Here is a 19,267-nt window from a genome sequence, read left to right as displayed (position 1 = left end):
ACTGTGGAGACCTCACGCCCCACGTGTTGAGCAATTCGGCGGTACGTCCACCTGGCCTCCCGCATGCCCACTATACGCCCTCGCTCAAAGTCCGTCAACTGCACATACGGTTCACGTCCACGCTGTCGCGGCATGCTACCAGTGTTAAAGACTGCGATGGAGCTCCGTATGCCACGGCAAACTGGCTGACACTGACGGCGGCGGTGCACAAATGCTGCGCAGCTAGCGCCATTTGACGGCCAACACCGCGGTACCTGGTGTGTCCGCTGTGCCGTGCGTGTGATCATTGCTTGTACAGCCCTCTCGCAGTGTCCGGTGTCAATGTGTTCTTTTTTCCATTTCCAGGAGTGTAGCTTCGAAGCTTCTACGTCACTTAAGGAATTGATACGCAGACAGTAGTTTCTGGACGTCACTCCCCTCCAGATATCTTCAGCAATATTTGCGGAGAGGTGTACACCGCCCAATTTAAAAAACAAAAGGATACTAAGGAAGCGAGAAATCACAGAGATTCATTGAAGAAAATATAAACGATTGATGACACGAGAACAGCCTGTATCAGTTTCAGTTATCCCATCTATCTCGGCTACAGAAAAGCGAATACAAGTGCATGACAGTTAAGTATTACTACCTTTCACACCAATTACTCGCTGTAATGTCGTCGGCAACGGGGAAATGTGAGGAGTACAACATAGTGTAATATGTATTCCGTGCAGGATATGCTAGTATTGCGTACATGTGTTAACTCTTAGGAGAATAGTCTCTTTTCACTCATGTACCGCAAAAGCCTTATTATAAGCAAAGCCGACGAAAAAACTGGTGCAGAACAATAAAATAAACTAAAAGTAACACTGAAACATCTCCCCTTTATTAACACAAGGAGGAAACTTGATCTGGTTGAGATTCGGTTATGCTTAACAAACTGTATAATATTAGCAATGAACTCTTACGTCATCAAATTCAGTGCAATATGAGAAGTCTAGAGACAAGGGAGGATATACCAGGGCAAGATGCAAACGTTTATCATAAGTAACGAGTTAACTGTTGTTGTTGCTGTTGTTGTGATTGCTGTTGTTGCGGCCTTCATTTAGATGCCTGGTTCGATGCAACCCTACAAGCTACTCTGTCTCGTGCAAGCCTCTTCATTTCCAAACACCCGTTAAATAACTGCTGCACCCCATATGCTAAACTTACGATTCCTCGATATCTCAGAATATTCCCTACCAACAGATGCCTCCAGTTAGTCAAGTTGTTACATAAATTTCTTTGCTCCCCAATTCTGTTCACAGCCTTCTCATTAGTTCCGCGATGTACCGACATAATATTTAGAATTTCTCTGCAGCACCTCATTTCAAAAGCTTCTGTTCTCTAGCTAAGCTGCTTACATTTTGTACGAGGCTGCACTCCATACAAATACCTTCACAAAACGTCTCATTTGCTAAGCTGATTCTCTCAGCATCAACTGACTTAATTCGACTACATTCCGTTACACTCGTTTGGCTTTTGTTGATGTCTATCTTATATTCTCATTTTCCGTTGTTTTCAACTGCTCTTCCAAGGCCTTTGCTGTCCCAGCAGACTACAGTATTTTTAATTCTTCTCTCTGGGCTTTAATTCCTTCTCCAAATTTTTCTTTGATTTCCTTTACTGCTTGCTCAGTGATAGTAATATCGTGGGTAGGCAACAATCCTGTCTCACTTACTTAAACCACTGCTTCCCATTCATGTCCTCAGACTCTTGCGACTGCCGTCTGATTTCTGTAAAAGTTTCAAAGAGCGCATTCCAGTGGACATTGCCAAAAGCTTCATCTAAGTCTACAAAGGCTTTAAACGTGCTTTTGCCTTTTTTAACTTATCTTCTAATCTAAGTAGTTGGCTCAATAGTGCCTCGCGTGTTTATATATATATATATATATATATATATATATATATTTATATATTTATTTTTTTTTTTTGCAGCCTAAACTGATAGCCCTCAATGCCGGACGTTTTTTTCCATTCTTCTCGAAATACAAGGTTATTACAAATGATTGAAGCGATTTCACAGCTCTACAATAACTTTATTACACTCCTGGAAATGGAAATAAGAACACCGTGAATTCATTGTCCCAGGAAGGGGAAACTTTATTGACACATTCCTGGGGTCAGATACATCACATAATCACACTGACAGAACCACCGGCACATAGACACAGGCAACAGAGCATGCACAATGTCGGCACTAGTAGAATGTATATCCACCTTTCGCAGCAATGCAGGCTGCTATTCTCCCATGGAGACGATCGTAGAGATGCTGGATGTAGTCCTGTGGAACGGCTTGCCATGACATTTCCACCTGGCGCCTCAGTTGGACCAGCGTTCGTGCTGGACGTGCAGACCGCGTGAAACGACGCTTCATCCAGTCCCAAACATGCTCAATGGAGGACAGATCCGGACATCTTGCTGGCCAGGGTAGTTGACTTACACCTTCTAGAGCACGTTAGGTGGCACGGGATACATGCGGACGTGCATTGTCCTGTTGGAACAGCAAGTTCCCTTGCCGGTCTAGGAATGGTAGAACGATGGGTTCGATGACGGTTTGGATGTACCGTGCACTATTCAGTGTCCCCTCGACGATCACCAGTGGTGTACGGCCAGTGTAGGAGATCGCTCCCCACACCATGATGCCGGGTGTTGGCCCTGTGTGCCTCGGTCGTATGCAGTCCTGATTGTGGCGCTCACCTGCACGGCGCCAAACACGAATACGACCATCATTGGCACCAAGGCAGAAGCGACTCTCATCGCTGAAGACGACACGTCTCCATTCGTCCCTCCATTCACGCCTGTCGCGACACCACTGGAGGCGGGCTGCACGATGTTGGGGCGTGAGCGGAAGACGGCCTAACGGTGTGCGGGACCGTAGCCCAGCTTCATGGAGACGGTTGCGAATGGTCCTCGCCGATACCCCAGGAGCAACAGTGTCCCTAATTTGCTGGGAAGTGGCGGTGCGGTCCCCTACGGCACTGCGTAGGATCCTACGGTCTTGGCGTGCATCCGTGCGTCGCTGCGGTACGGTCCCAGGTCGACGAGCACGTGCACCTTCCGCCGACCACTGGCGACAACATCGATGTACTGTGGAGACCTCACGCCCCACGTGTTGAGCAATTCGGCGGTACGTCCACCCGGCCTCCCGCATGCCCACTATACGCCCTCGCTCAAAGTCCGTCAAGTGCACATACGGTTCACGTCCACGCTGTCGCGGCATGCTACCAGTGTTAAAGACTGCGATGGAGCTCCGTATGCCACGGCAAACTGGCTGACACTGACGGCGGCGGTGCACAAATGCTGCGCAGCTAGCGCCATTCGATGGCCAACACCGCGGTTCCTGGTGTGTCCGCTGTGCCGTGCGTTTTATCATTGCTTGTACAGCCCTCTCGCAGTGTCCGGAGCAAGTATGGTGGGTCTGACACACCGGTGTCAATGTGTTCTTTTTTCCATTTCCAGGAGTGTATCTTTCCCTAGTCAGCCGCGCGGGGTAACAGCGCGGTCTAGCCGCCTTGTCGCGGTCCGTGCGGCTCCCCCCGTAGTCCTTCCTTGTGCATGGGTGTGTGTGTTGTCCATAGCGTACGTTAGTTTAAGTTCGGTTAAGTAGTGCGTAGGCTTAGGGACCGATGACCTCTGCAGTTTGCTCCCGTAAGACCTTGCCACAAATATACAAATTTCCCCTAGTTACAACTCTACATCCTTGCATTTATCCCCTGCCCAGTTTTAAATTCCAGTCAGTCTCATCCTTCAGACGCCTGTATCCCCTGTCGCCCTATTCATTTAGCACATTTTTTTTTATATTTTCTCTTTTCATCAGTTAAATTCAGTACTGTTCATGATATCCAAACTGAGGTGATTATTATTTGTATAATAGGACACAGAATATGAACTATCGAAAAATTCACAAAATATGGCGTTACGGTGAGAAGTGAAGCGCCGGCACGCCATTCGGGGCCGAGAGAGTAGAGACGGCAGCGAAGAAGACGTCAGCCAATTGTTTGCACGCCGACCGAACACTCTCCAGGAGCACAACGCGACAAATGGCTGTGACCACTATGGGACTTAACTTCTGAGGTCATCAGTCGCCTAGAACTTAGAACTAATTAAACCTAACTAACCTAAGGACATCATACACATCCAATTCTCGAGGCAGGATGCGAACCTGCAACCATAGCGGTCGCTCGATTCTAGACTGTAGCGCCTAGAGCCGCACGGCCACTTCGGCCGGCACATCGCGACAGCAGCGGCTTCTATGCGAAGAGAACAGAAGCTCCGCACCCGACTGGCCGCAGCCCAGTTCTACAGAAGCATCACTACTAGCGACCTGAATAGAAGAGTCAACTGTATTACTTCACTTGGTTCATATGGTTCAAATGGCTCTAAGCACTATGGGACTTAACATCTGAAGTCATCAGTCCCCTAGACTTAAAACTACTTAAAACCTAACTGACTTAAGGACATCACACACATCGATGCCCGAGGTAGGATTCGAACCTGCGACCGTAGCAGCAGAGCGGTTCCGGACTGAAGCGCCTTAAACCGCTCGGCCACAGCGTACTTCACTTGTATTGGGACTGTATATACTGAAGAGATTTCTTATATGCATGTCGCCCTTTGCTTGCGACACTTCTGTGTTATTGTCAATGTTTTCATAATAAAACTCATTAATACAATTTTTTTAATGTCGTCTATCGAACCGAGATGGCAGGCTTCCTAGACCCCACATATTTGACGTCAAGGCAGGATTTAACATATAGGATAGCTCTATACAATCAATTGTAAAAATATTTGATTACCAGAACGCGTTAAGATGTTCCTGTTTGCTGTTTCTCCCAAAACACTGTCATGGATCGAATCGAACTTAATTAAATACACAATTAATTAGAAGTGAGGAGGTAGACGCATGCACGCAGAGTCTGTGAAATAACAAATGAAGGTCATAGAGAGGGCAAAGCTGTGATGAACCAGATAACAGAAGAAGTGCGATCGAAAAGAAGGGGAGAATATTCTTTATTTTTGTGATCCTTTCTGTAGAACGGAGTTCTTGGGCGTTCAGCTCCGTTTATTACTAACATACGTTTGACATGGTCTAATACGCTGCCTTTACTTTTCCTATTTACATGTAAGTTATTTTAGCGGCTGTAGACTTATATTCACGCATCAGAATGATTGACCAATCAGTCAGTTATGGAGGATAGCAAGCAAATCAAACAGGTGATATACTCTGGTCTCTCGTGCGTTTGATTAAAGAAGATATCACAAACAGATATATGTAGGTTGGAACTTAAACAGTTGCAATACTGCTCTGTTAAAATGCTGGTTAAAATCAAATATTTTCCTAGCTGTGGTAAAGAAAGATGTAGATCCCATCGCTGAATGTCAGTTTTGCAGACTTTCTGTTATACGTTTCGAGTGCAATTTTTATGTGCATGTTTAATCTCTGGAGTTTACTTTCACGTGGAAATATACTCGCTACAGAGATACTGTAATTTTTCAGAATGTCAACGTAATTTCTCTTACAGTTAGTTTATGTGTACTATTCACAAAAATCACACAAACATATGCTATTTTATGTGAGAAAAAATAAAATACTGCAAGCTTTATTTAGTGCCACATAATCAGTAATGAGTAGTTAAACAACACTTAAATAATTGCAAATATACATGTTATTTAACTTAAGGAATTCAACCGAAGGGATCTGAGAGACCACGCGAAACCAGGAAAGACTGTGAATATCACACTGACATACCAAGAGAACAGAAAGACTATATCCATAAATCCCGAGAGTCGAAGAAGCACATCAGGTCTAGGAAGTGTAGTATACCTAAAAATGGTTTAGGACACAGAGAGAGGTTCAGTGCAAGAACAGCGGTAGTAGTAGATTATTAGACGAGAAAACAAGAATAAGACGAAGAGTGTTCTCGGAATAATGGTGAGCATGATTGAGTGAGATAATGTTTGAATACTGTCTACACTTAAAAGAACTCAAGAAGTAATTGTACCCTATTAGTAGCTGAAACGGTCAAATAACAAAATAATAAAGGGAAATGGACATATATGGGTCAGGTTGAATATCAAGATGTGAGACGAAGATGAAGCCTGCTGGTTTGTGGGTACACACCGCTGAAAATGAAGCAGCAAAGCCTGGAGAGATCGTCATCGGATGCTGAGGGCAAGTATCTGCTGATGTCAGAAGGAGTAAGTAGTCCTAAATTACAAAATACAAGAACTATAAGAAATTCGTAACTCTCGAAAATGTTCAAATGCGTGTGAAATATTATGGGACTTAACTGCTAGGGTCATCAGTCCCTACGCTTACACACAACTTAACCTAAATTATCCTAAGGACAAACACACACATCCATGCCCAAGGGAGGACTCGAACCTCCGCCGGGACGAGCCTAACTTTCAATTTCTTTCATGTTCAAACTAAGGGTGAGTTGTAATGGTCGAGATATCAGCAATGTTAAATAGGTTGAGGGGAGATCGATGCAAATCGCTATGGGTTGTCTCCTACTTGAAACACGCTGCCCGCATCTCGTGGTCGTGCGGTAGCGTTCTCGCTTCCCACGATCGGGTTCCCGGGTTCGATTCCCGGCGGGGTCAGGGATTTTCTCTGCCTCGTGATGGCTGGGTGTTGTGTGGTGTCCTCAGGTTTGTTAGGTTTAAGTAGTTCTAAGTTCTAGGGGACTGATGACCATAGATGTTAAGTCCCATAGTGCTCAGAGCCATTTTTTTGAAACACGCTGATATGACTTTGTACTGCATTTTAATACCATATTTCTTGTCACTTTGTTATCTCTTAATAGTAAGGAGCCAAATAGTGAAGTTTGAAAATTTAAAGTTGCTACCTCCTATACAGCTCTGCTACAATTGTGTGGTGAGTTCCCTTTTCTTTTACCTGTATGTCGCCGCCTTCCGTAGCTGCCATCCACACCACCTCGCTGTCGGGCATCATGAACAGCTGAGCGAGCAGGTGGCGCGATCGGGCGGGCAGCACGGTAAACTCTGGCTCGTCGTCTGCCGTTCTGTTTCCAGCGGTGTCCACCAGAAGCCAGTGGCGCTGGATGCCGAACATGCGCCGAGTTGATGCCTGTGGCGGCAGGGGAAGTGAAGGGTCGCTGTTAGCACTTCTGCTTCGCCTGAGGTATTTAGCCAAATGATGAAACTAATTCGGAGTAAATAACTCTACTGTACTTAGCCACTAATTTTCCAGGAAATCCCTATGAATACGTATACAACCCCACTCGCATCTATAAGAGCCAACAGTTATGGTATACATCGCGGAACACACACACAGAAAACATTCGCGTAACTAGAACACCAATAACCCAGGAAGTTATATTGCAAAGATAAAACAAAACAGAACTAATCACTTCGCGACAGCTGAGAATTATCGACACTGCTCGTTTGCAAAAACCCCACAGTTTCTTGTTGGTCAGGATTGACACTGCAAAAATAGATCAGCTGAGATACGTTAAAGAGAGACTTGTATCAAATTTTTCATTAAAACCCAAATTTCTTTGTGAAAACGAATTGCAGCGACAAACTGAACCCGTATTTAACCTACATGATTCTATGATAATATACTTTGATGCAGTGCTAGTGGGAAACACCGACAACAGACAATACTTGGGTTCTGATTCGCTGTTGTAATGAAAGCTAGAAGGGGATTATCCTCCTGGTGCGCGCCAAATCGCTTATTTTTAGTTATTAACCAATACATATTTTGAAAGTGGATGTATGTCTATGTACATGTTTTCCGTAGAGGTGGAAATAAAAAAGCAGCGTAGCCCATAACGTCAAATAAACGAATTATGTCCATCCAATATTTGAAAATGAGATGCCATTAACTTTACACATGACTTCAAACCTTTCTAAGAGCCCTTTTGAAGCTGATATCACACCACCAAATGATGAAAGAGAAAATGACCTATCAATTTATTACTTCTTTACTACTAACTCTACTTGCAAGAAATTTAGCAGACAGTATTCACATATACCATTGAATATACTTGCAAAAATATGTCACTTTACGTAGTTCTGGAGATATAGCGTCATAAACACTGAGATGTGTTAAAAACTGTCGCTTGGTACATGACATTCAAATTTATTACTCCGTTACTTCTAACTCATTCACAACAGATATCAGTTACAGTGCTGACATATACCACTAAATGTAACTGCAAAATTATATCGTTGTACGGTACTTACTTCAAGAGATATGTCGTTATAAACATTCAACTGCATGGAAACGAACTGCAGGCCAACATTCGTTGGAGGTACAGGTGAAATAAAAGTACAATTAACTGAACTCCGACCGAACAGGCCATGAAGGCCCAGCGGTACCGACCGGCCGCCTTGTCATCCTGAGTCCACAGGTGTCACTGGATGCGGATATAGAGGGGCATGTGGTCCGCACACCGATCTTCCGGTCGTATGTCATTTTACGATACCGGAGCCGCTACTTCTCAATCAAGCAGCTCCTCAGTATGACTCACAAGATCTGAGTGCACCCCTCTTGCCAACGGCACTCAGCAGACCGAATGGTCACCCATCCAAGCGCTAGCCCAGCCAGAAAGCGCTTAACTTCGGTGACCTTACAAGAACCGGTGTTACCACTGCGGCAAAGCTGTTGGCATGAAATATATGTGAACTTTCAAACAGCTCTTCCTAAACCTGTAGATCCACTTCTACCAAATGTGGTACACATAATACTTACCATCTGGAAAGAAATAATGTGACGGTAGAACAGATTATAAAATGTACTCTGAACAAGTATGTGTCTAGTAAGTAGATTAAGAACGAAAAAGACCCGCCGTGATTTAAGAACTAAATTATAAAAGTGTTCAGGAAGCAAAAGCTGTTGCACTCTCGGTTCAAAACAGAGCGCGTAAATGACGACAGACGAAAGTTAGTAGAGATTCGCGAGTCTGTGGAAAGACCTACGAGCGAAGCATACAACAATTACCTCAGCCACAAGGTGTGGCCGAGAACCCGAGAAAATTCTGGTTCCACCTAAAATCGCTAAGCGGATCCAAGGCTTCCGTCCAGAGGCTCGTAGACCAGTCTGGTGTGACAGCTGAAGAAAGTCGAAGTTTGAAATTCCTCGCTTAAGAAGTCGATGAAGCAGGAGAACCGTAAAAACATCCCGTCATTTGACCATCGCACAGAGCCCTGTATGGAAGTCATGGTACTGAACTTCCCTGGCGTACAGAAAAAAAAACTCAAGAGTTGGAAACAAATAAGCCACCAGGTCCGGATGGAATAGCAATTCGGTTTTACGAAGAGTACTCTCAAGGCATTGGCCCCTTACTTAGCTTTTATTCGTCGCGAATCTCTTGCCTAGCACAAAGTTTCAAAAGGAATGGAAAAAAGCGCAGATGACTCTTTTATATAAGAAAGGTAAAAAACAAAACGAAGACGCAGAATTGCATGTCAGTATCCCTACATAGGCTTCCGGCACAAATCGAGAACATATTCTGCGTTGGAATACAATAAATATCCATTAAACCGAAAAGTTTATGTCCACGAATCAGTACGCTTTTAGAAAGCAAAGCTCGCGTGAAACATAGCTTGCCATTTCTTGACATGAAATACTGCGAACTGTGGTTGAAAGACAACAGGCAGATTCCGTATTTCTCGAGCTCCTTGTATATTTGACTTGTTACCCCACTGTAGATTGCTAACGACGGTACGAGCACACGTAACAAGTTCTGGGCTATGTGAGTAACTCGCAGATTTGTTAAGAAACAGAACCCAGGATATTGTTCAAATGTCTCTGAGCGCTATGGGACTTAACATCTGTGGTCATAAATCCCCTAGAACTTAGAACTACTTAAACCTAATTAACCTAAGGATATCACACACATCCATGCCCGAGGCAGGATTCGAACCTGCGACCGTAACGGTCACGCGGTTCCAGACTGAAGCGCCTAGATCTGCACGGCCGTCTCCTAGACGTGTTCTTGAGTACTGGTCGAGTGTTTGGGATTCGCACCAGGTCGTATTAAATAAAGGCATCGAAGCAATTCAGAAGCGGGCTGCTAGATGTGTTACCGGTAGGTGCGAAAAACACGAAGGTATTGCGGAGATGCTTTGGGTACTGAAATGGGAATGCCTGGATAGGAGGCGACGTTCTTTTCGATGAAAACTATTGAGAAAATTTAGAGAACTGGCATTTGAAGCTGATGGCAACATGTTCCTACTATCTCCAACATACATTTCGTGTAAGGACCACGAAGATAAGATACGAGAAATTAGGGTTCATACGGAGGGCCGGCCGCGGTGGCCGTGCGGTTCTGGCGCTGCAGTCCGGAACCGCGGGACTGCTACGGTCGCAGGTTCGAATCCTGCCTCGAGCATGGGTGTGTGTGATGTCCTTGGGTTAGTTAGGTTTAAGTAGGTCTAAGTTCTAGGGGACTTATGACCTAAGATGTTGAGTCCCATAGTGCTCAGAGCCATTTGAACCATTTTCATACGGAGGCATACAGACAATCGTTTTCCCCTCGCTCGTTGTGCGAGTAGAACCGGTCAGAAAACGACTAGTTGTGGCACGCCCTGTACGGTAGCTTGCGAAAATAGGTGTAGATCAAGAATCAGCAACCCCATTAGGTGAGGGTGTGAAAACGTATAGAGAGAAGAGAAGAGGAGGGTTTGGGGAGAATGAATGAATAGAAACATAAAAAGAGGAGATGGACATTGACAGGCGAGAGAAGGAGACGAACGGGGGGTAGGGGGGGGGGAGGAGATAGACAGAGAGCCATGAAGGAGGAAATGATCAGAGGGACGGAAGTGGAGGACATGAACACAGAGAGAGGACAGGAGAGGATTGACTAAAAAAGGGAGGAGAAGGAGATGGGCAGAGAGAAGGGAATGGAAGAGACACAGAGAATAGGAGGAGCTCAACAGAGGACGAGAGGGGGGGGGAGAGGGGTAGCGGGTGAGGAACAGAGAGAATGGGTGAGGTTATGCATGGGAGGATATGCATGAGTTGATGGGGGACGAAGAGATGAACAAAGAGATTGGGAAGGAGAAGATAGACTAACAGAAGATTGAAGCAGGCAACACCGTGTACTCAGCTAATAGTAGTACCGAGTGAGGTGGCGCAGTGGTTAGCACACTGGACTCGCATTCGGGAGGACGACGGCTCAATCCCGCGTCCGGCCATCCTGATTTAGGTTTTCCGTGATTTACCTAAATGGCCACAGGCAAATGCCGGGATGGCTCCTTTCAAAGGGCACGGCCGACTTCGTTCCCCATCCTTGCCTAATTCGACGAGAACTATGACCTCGATGTCTGGTCTCCTGCGTCAAAACAACCCAACCCAAGTCAGCTAATAGTAACTAAATCGATCTTCAGATATAGTACTGTACTATTATGACGTTACTGGCAAAGCACTTAAATTTAGGTAAACAAGTGATAGATTAAGGATACATATATAACATAATGTGTCATCGGTAGTGCAATATATGACCCCCAGCGAAGTGGTTCGCGCCACCTAGACGGTTAAAATGGCTCTAAGCACAATGGGACTTAACATCTACAGGCCACTGGCCGAGCGGTTCTAGGCGCTACAGTCTGGAACCGCGCGACCGCTACGGTCACAGGTTCCATTCCTGCCTCGGGCATGGATGTTTGTGATGTCGTTAGGTTAGTTAGGTTTAACTAGTTCTAAGTCTAGGGGACTGATGACCTCAGAAGTTAAGTCCCTTATTGCTGAGAGCCAGTTGAACTTAACATCTGAGGTCATCAATCCCCTAGACTCGTTGCTGTTGTTGTTGTCTTCAGTCCTGAGACTGATTTGATGCAGTTCTCCATGCTACTCTATCCTGTGCAAGCTTCTTCATCTCCCAGTACTTAGTGCAACCAACATCCTTCTGAATCTGCTTAGTGTATTCATCTCTTGGTTTCCATCTACGATTTTTACCCTCCACACTGCCCTCCAATGCTAAATTTGTGATCCCCTGATGCCTCAGAAGATGTCCTACCAACCGATCCCTTCTTCTAGTCAAGTTGTGCCACAAACTCCTCTTCTCCCCAATTCTCTTCAATACCTCCTCATTAGTTATGTGATCTACCCATCTAATCTTCAGCATTCTTCTATAGCACCACATTTCGACAGCTTCTATTCTCTTCTTGTCCAAACTATTTATCGTCCATGTTTCACTTCCATACATGGCTACAAACCATACAAATACTTCCAGAAACGACTTCCTGACACTTAAATCTATACTCGATGTTAACAAATTTCTCTTCTTCAGAAACGCTTTCCTTGCCATTGCCAGTCTACATTTTATAGCCTCTCTACTTCGAGCACCATCAGTTATTTTGCGCCCCAAATAGCAAAACTCTTTACTACTTTAAGTGTCTCATTTCCTAATCTAATTCCCTCAGCATCACCCGACTTAATTCGACTACATTCCATTATCCTCGTTTTGCTTTTGTTGATGTTAATCTTATATCCTCCTTTCAAGACACTGTCTATTCCGTTCAACTGCTCTTCCAAGTCCTTTGCTGTCTCTGACAGAATTACAATGTCATCGGCGAACCTCAAAGTTCTTATTTCTTCTCCATGGACTTTAATACCTACTCCGAATTTTTCTTTTGTTTCCTTTACCGCTTGCTCAATATACAGATTGAATAACATCGAGGAGAGGCTACAACCCTGTCTCACTCCCTTCCCAACCGCTGCTTCCCTTTCAAGCCCCTCGACTCTTATAACTGCCATCTGGTTTCTGTACATTTGTAAATAGCCTTTCGCTCCCTGTATTTTACCCCTGCCACCTTTAGAATTTGAAAAAGGGTATTCCAGTCAACTTTGTCAAAAGCTTTCTCTAAGTCTACAAATGCTAGAAATGTAGGTTTGCGTTTCCTTAATCTATTTTCTAAGATAAGTCGTAGGCTCAGTATTGCCTCACGTGTTCTAACATTTCTGCGGAATCCAAACTCAGTTTCACCGAGGTCGGCTTCTACCAATTTTTCCATTCGTCTGTAAAGAATTCGCCTTAGTATTTTTCAGCTGTGACTTATTAAACTGAGAGTTCGGTAATTTTCACATCTGTCAATACCTGCTTTCTTTGGGATTGGAATTATTAGAACTACTTAGAACTACTTAAATCTAACTAAACTAAGGACATCACACACATCCATGCCCGCAGCAGCATTGCGGTTCCGGACTGTAGGTCCTAGAACCACTCGGCCACAGCGGCCGGCGCGCCAACTAGAAAAAAAATGTTAAGTATGACGGCTTCAAATTAGGAAGTACTAGGTTAGGCTTGGTCATCTGCGAGCAAAGCTGATTATATTACGAAGAACGTTTAATTTGTCTTCAGACATGTTAGTAATAGGTATTCCGCAGTTACAAGTGACCAACGACTGAGTTTTGAAAAATGGGATCGGTCAGCGATTTATCGCGAGGTTTTTATATGTGTAGCATGATTATGTAACAATGTAGAAGAACATTTTTTCGTTCCAGAAAAATGTTTATAATTTAAAAAAAGAAAAACTGGGTGACATCTCTCCGCACTATCTATCAGCTTCACTATCTAAATGAGATAAAAGCCTAACCTGTGTCACAGTAATTCCATAAAAACCAATCACTGAAAACAACAAACTGGTTATGTATGTGCTTCCTCTTTGCAGGAACAAAACAGCGTATGAATGTGTCAGTTGGTGGAACTGTTAGAACTTCAGTGTCGTGTTCTGATGTGGCAAGAGGTGACTAGGACCTTCACATGTGCTGATACTCGAGTACAAATGGAGACATTTACTTGCTATCTATGGTCACGCAGAAAAGGAAATAGCACACTAATTACTTTTACATGCACTATTTACTAGCCACATGTTTAATTCCTCGTGAGCAAAAAGTGTACTATTTCACTTCGCCGTACATGCCCTTCCTAGATGGTAAAGGTGTGAGCTAGTTGATTTTGCAATATAATGTTTCCCAAAAACTTTTCGTTTCACTTCATGGTCAGAATGTAATCTGTTTACGAAAATACTATTATGTGGGATATCTTATCATTATCGCGACTGGTTTCGCTTATCTATTCTCTTCTAAAATGTTATGGGCAAAATAAGTGAATCCTGTAACGCTATTTTCTTAGCAATTGATATACTTCCTCTGCCAGGTATGTACATCTATTGTTTAAAGGACATTTAACTAACAGAGGCAATACAGTGCAAAGAAGCTGGTATACAAACACAATTATACACTAAACGGAAACCTTCACTTACATCATTCCACTTCTGTACAGTGCCAGATGGGCCATTTCACGTGGGTCTGAAGCTTTTTAACGAACTGACTAGAAACCTGTAACCTCGATCGATATAAAGCTCCTTAACACCACGTCACAGTCTTATCTACAATGCCACTGCTTATATCATTAAGTACATGGTCTTGTACAATACGGCGTCTTGTTCCAGTTCCTAACATTGTTTGCCTCTTTTGAATGTACAGGGCGTGACAAATAAAAGTGGCCAAGTTGACTGGATACGACTGGACGTGAATGTGTGCATATAACAACTACACCCTGTGACGCGCACACATAGTGTACGCCCGCCACGTGATATACACCGGTTCAGAGCGCGTTCTGGCTGCATCAATGTGATTGGAGCAGTGCAAAGAGGACGATGGTACTCTCAGTGGAGCAGCGGGTGTTCCTTGTGGAAAGTTACATGACGACAGAGTTATTAAAAAGTGTGGTCAGTTGTTTGCCGAGAAGTTGAATGGTGTCAAAGTGCCAGTAAAGCGTACCATGCAACGCTTACTCCGAAAAAGGCGTCAGAGAGGATCTGCTTGAACAAGTCAAAAGACATTCTGAAACGTCACCGCACACCAGAATATGTGTTCGCAGTTCACCAAAAAATGCTTCAGAGACTTACAAAATCAACCCGACGCATGTCGCAAGAGACCGTTATATCACGTCGATCACCCTGACGAATACTCCACCTGTACCTGTTCTGTGGGTCATTTGTGTCTGCCCCACCTGGTACAAGGTGACTGTTGAGCGTACAGATTAGGTATATTTATGTGACTTACCCGACACGTAGGTGTTTGTGTATAGGACTCTGGGGTGATCTGCACACTGTATTCAATTGTTACGGGCTCCTTTTCTGTCATGTTAGATCACACAAACTGTCACATAACAGATACCACCGGTGCAGCGAAGCAACTTAAATCACGTAATTAACGTAAATCTCCCGATCCAGACTGTATACCAGTTAGATTCCTTTCAGAGTATGCTAATATAATAGCCGCATACTTCGCTTCTAGATACACGCAGTACAGGATAGTTAAGCCTACAACAAGTGAGCACCCGCAGTGAGTGAGGCAGAAACGTGTAGTACCCAAAAGGAGTCTCTGAAGAGAACGGGAAAATGAAAAACCACATAGGATGCCTAGTTTGAATAGGTGGAACAAATTTGTTTGCAACCATAATGAACACATTCAGTTTCGGAAATGTTCTTATCTACATGATAGTCATTACTGAAGTTTCGTATTATCGGTACGAATAGTTTAGTTTAAAATATTCACGTGTTTTCTTCTATTTGAAAGATGATGTGGTTCGCAATCCCGCTGTCGAATCTCGTTGAAATGTGTTTATGTTGTTTTCTATTTCGTCTCAGCTAAATCCCGAAATGCTACGCTTTTGAGAGGTCCGCAGCTGGAGTACTATCTGTATGTTTGTCTAACCCTTCCCCTATGAATTTCAGGTCGACAATCAATTTCTAAATCGATGTCGCCGGCCGGTGTGGCCGAGCGGTTCTAGGCGCTTTAGTCTTGAAACGTGCTATCGCTACGGTCCCAGGTTCGAATCCTGCCTCGGGCACGGCTGTGTGTGATGTCCTTAGATTAGTTAGGTTTAAAGTAGTTCTAGGGGACTGATGACCTCAGATGTTAAGTCCCATAGTGCTCAGAGTCATTTGATTTTTCTAAACCAATGTCTCAGGCTAGTTACGCTTAAGTACCATTTTAAGGCTGATGTACACTAACGTTTATAAGTAGTGGCTATGTGTATGTGTGAGCCAGTGAGTTAAGCATACAGTACGCAAATAATGAGACAGACAGAAACCTATTGGTATTTTAAAGTGTTTCGTAATTTCTAGAAGGTCGCTCTTTGTACTACACACCTACAGCCTTGCAGCCGTCGAGCAGAAACTGAAATTAAAAGTTCTGTGCCGATAGTTTTGATAGTTTAATAAACGCTGCAGCAAGTTCTCCGTACTGAAGTGAACATTTAGGCTGTGGCGTTTCTGTTCTTTCTTCTTTGCCATGGTTGTTGTTGTTGTGGCCTTCAGTCCAGAGACTGGTTTGATGCAGCTCTCCGTACTACTCTATCCTGTGCAAGCTTCTTCATCTCGCAGTACCTACTGCAGCCTACAACCTTCTGAATCTGCTTGATGTACTCACCTCTTGGTCTCCCTCTACGATTTTTACCCTCCAGTACTAAATTGGTGATCCCTTGATGCCTCAGAACATGTCCTACGAACCGAGCCCTTTTTCTAGTCAAGTTGTGCCACAAACTCCTCTTCTCCCCAATTCTATTCAATACCTCCTCATTAGTTATGTGATCTACCCATCTCATCTTCAGCATTCTTCTGTAGCACCACATTTCGAAAGCTTCTATTCTCTTCTTGTCTAAACTATTTATCGTCCACGTTTCACTTCCATACATGACTACACTCCATACAAATACTTTCAGGAACGACTTCCTGACACTTAAATCAATACTCGATGTTGACAAATTTCTCTTCTTCAGAAACGCTTTCCTTGCCTTTGCCAGTCAACATTTCATATCCTCTCTACTTCGACCATCATCAGTTATTTTGCTCCCCAAATAGCAGAACTCCTTTACTACTTTAAGTGTCTCATTTCCTAATCTAATTCCCTCAACTGCATTCCATTATCCTTGTTTTGCTTTTGTCGGTACTCCACGTAAATAACGTTCTGGAATAGCCGTTGCTTGGGCTTGGCCAGTACGAAGAGTGAAGAGAGAAAAATTGGCGACGCACCTTGGTGAGCAGCAACTCTCCGCCGGGACACGCGACGTCGACCAGCACGCCGCTGCGGTAGGGGCCGGTCGCCTCTAGCGACGCCAGCGCCGCGGCGTGGCCGCCGCCAGACCTAGGCTCCGCCTCCAGCAGCGGCACCCTGGACGCGCGAAGCCCGCGATCCCACAGCGTGCGCAGCAGGTTCTTCTCCAGCCCTGCCGCAACAAGGCGAGGTAGCCAGTTACCCAACTCAACGGAACCATCAACAAAAACCTTGTGGTTGTCTCCAGATGGGTCACTTTTGGCCGGCCTCGGTGGCCGATCGGTTCAAGGCGCTACAGTCTGGAACCGCACGACGGCTGCGATCGCAGGTTCGAATCATGCCTCGGGCATGTATGTGTGTGATGTCCTTAGGTTAGTTAGGTTTAAGTAGTTCTAAATTCTAGGGGACTGATGGCCTCAGAAATTAAATCCCATAGTGCTCAGAGCCACTTGAACCATTTTTGAGTCACTTTTGGCCTTTTTGCAGCTGCATATGTCCACCTGTCTTGGAGAAGTCGAAGCTGAGCTGCCCACACACATCCACAGGCACCGTTCCTCGTATCCGTCAAGCGGAGGTGGGTCAAATGGTTCAAATGGCTCTGAGCACTATGGGACTTAACTTCTAAGGTCATCAGTCCCCTAGAACCTAGAACTAATTAAACCTAACTAACCTAAGGACATCACACACATCCATGCCCGAGGCACGATTCGAAGCTGCGACCGTAGCGGTTGCGCGGTTCCAGACTGAAGCGCCTAGAACCGCTCGGCCACCCCGGCCGGCAGAGTTGGGTCATTTCTTTTACTCTGTTACTTATTTTTATGTACATTCTTTCGGATATGTCTGAGATAACAGACACCAGTTTGTTCCTGAGCTATAATCAAGCAAGACACAAGGGTATTAAATATTTTAACTGCCAGTGGGCATTTGTTTTTATCAATAGGGCAAGTTGAAAATTTGTGCCACACTGGGATTCAAACCCAGGTCTTCTGCTTACTAGGCGGGAGGGTAATGAGCAGACACACTGCACCAGTAGCGTTTGGAACTTGACAATTTGGGTCTGATGTTGAAGTATTCCGTGCAGTTACGGTGACCACTGTATCTGGATGGCGTAGTGGTAAGTGCATCTTACTGGTAAGTTGGAGACCTGTGTTCTAATCTTCGTGTGGCAGAAATTTTCAACTTGTTCCATTGATATCAATCAGTGCCCAGTGGCAGCTAATGTCTTCAGTTATACACGATTATGTGTTAGTCGTACTATAGCTGGATTAAGTTAGATCTAACTTGCTGGGTATAATGTACGTACAGCTTACGACGTAATGATACAACGTGAGATGTCTAACCAAGCTAAGGAAATTTCTTGTACAGGAAGAATACACTGAAAGAAAGACCCTCTCAAAATTTTTCCTGCTAAGACTTCATTGAAGTGTTTTAAAAAATATGCTCAAGATTGCCAGATTCTTAGCTCACTAGGCGACTGGAGAATTACACATCTCTACCATAGCTGTAGTGGACTGCATATGTGCAACATGGCTGGTGCATATCATTGGTTGACGGCGCATCGGTAAACAGGTAACACAATTCGGCGCGATAGTAGATTTTCAAGCGAATATTAGCTTTCGTTGATATTTTATCTGAAACACATGTCCGCATGTAAAGTTCACTCACATTTGCAGCTCATTTTATATGCGTACTAACTACCCCTTGTTTTTGCCACGGAATCTCAGCAATGGTGAATGTCGGGAGCTCTTTGTTCTTATCTTGTGTTTTCTACTGAAAATCTCGTGCTTGTACTCTTGTTAACTTTACTATTACAGAGATCACGTAAACTTTATTTTTTTTATTGGTCCTGTGCGCAACAAATAACTTTCTTGGTATTTCTCCTGCTACTGCTTGATCTGCTGCATTACATTATTTAACAAAAACATAAAAAAACTATTATTCATGCTGAGTGCAATGCATGTTTGGTATGGCAGCTCCTGCTGTTGCTACGGCTGTTGATGCTTACTACAACTACATATAATTCAAGAGAAAGGGTTTGGACAAACCTAAACTCGATAAATGATAACCCAAACAAATAATTCCTTTTTTTCAAACACTAAATTCTGAAAGCGATTCTTTCTCATTCAATTAACAAAACGGTAGAAGCTCTTTGAACAATCGCTTCTTACGTAAATCTGCCTCCAGTGGCATTAAAGCAATATTACAAATT

This window comes from Schistocerca cancellata, chromosome 1 (assembly GCF_023864275.1).
Source record: "Schistocerca cancellata isolate TAMUIC-IGC-003103 chromosome 1, iqSchCanc2.1, whole genome shotgun sequence".
NCBI classification, from domain to species: Eukaryota; Metazoa; Arthropoda; class Insecta; order Orthoptera; family Acrididae; genus Schistocerca; species Schistocerca cancellata.
The sequence above is the reverse complement of the archived record's forward strand: the minus strand, read 5'-3'. Positions refer to the sequence as shown.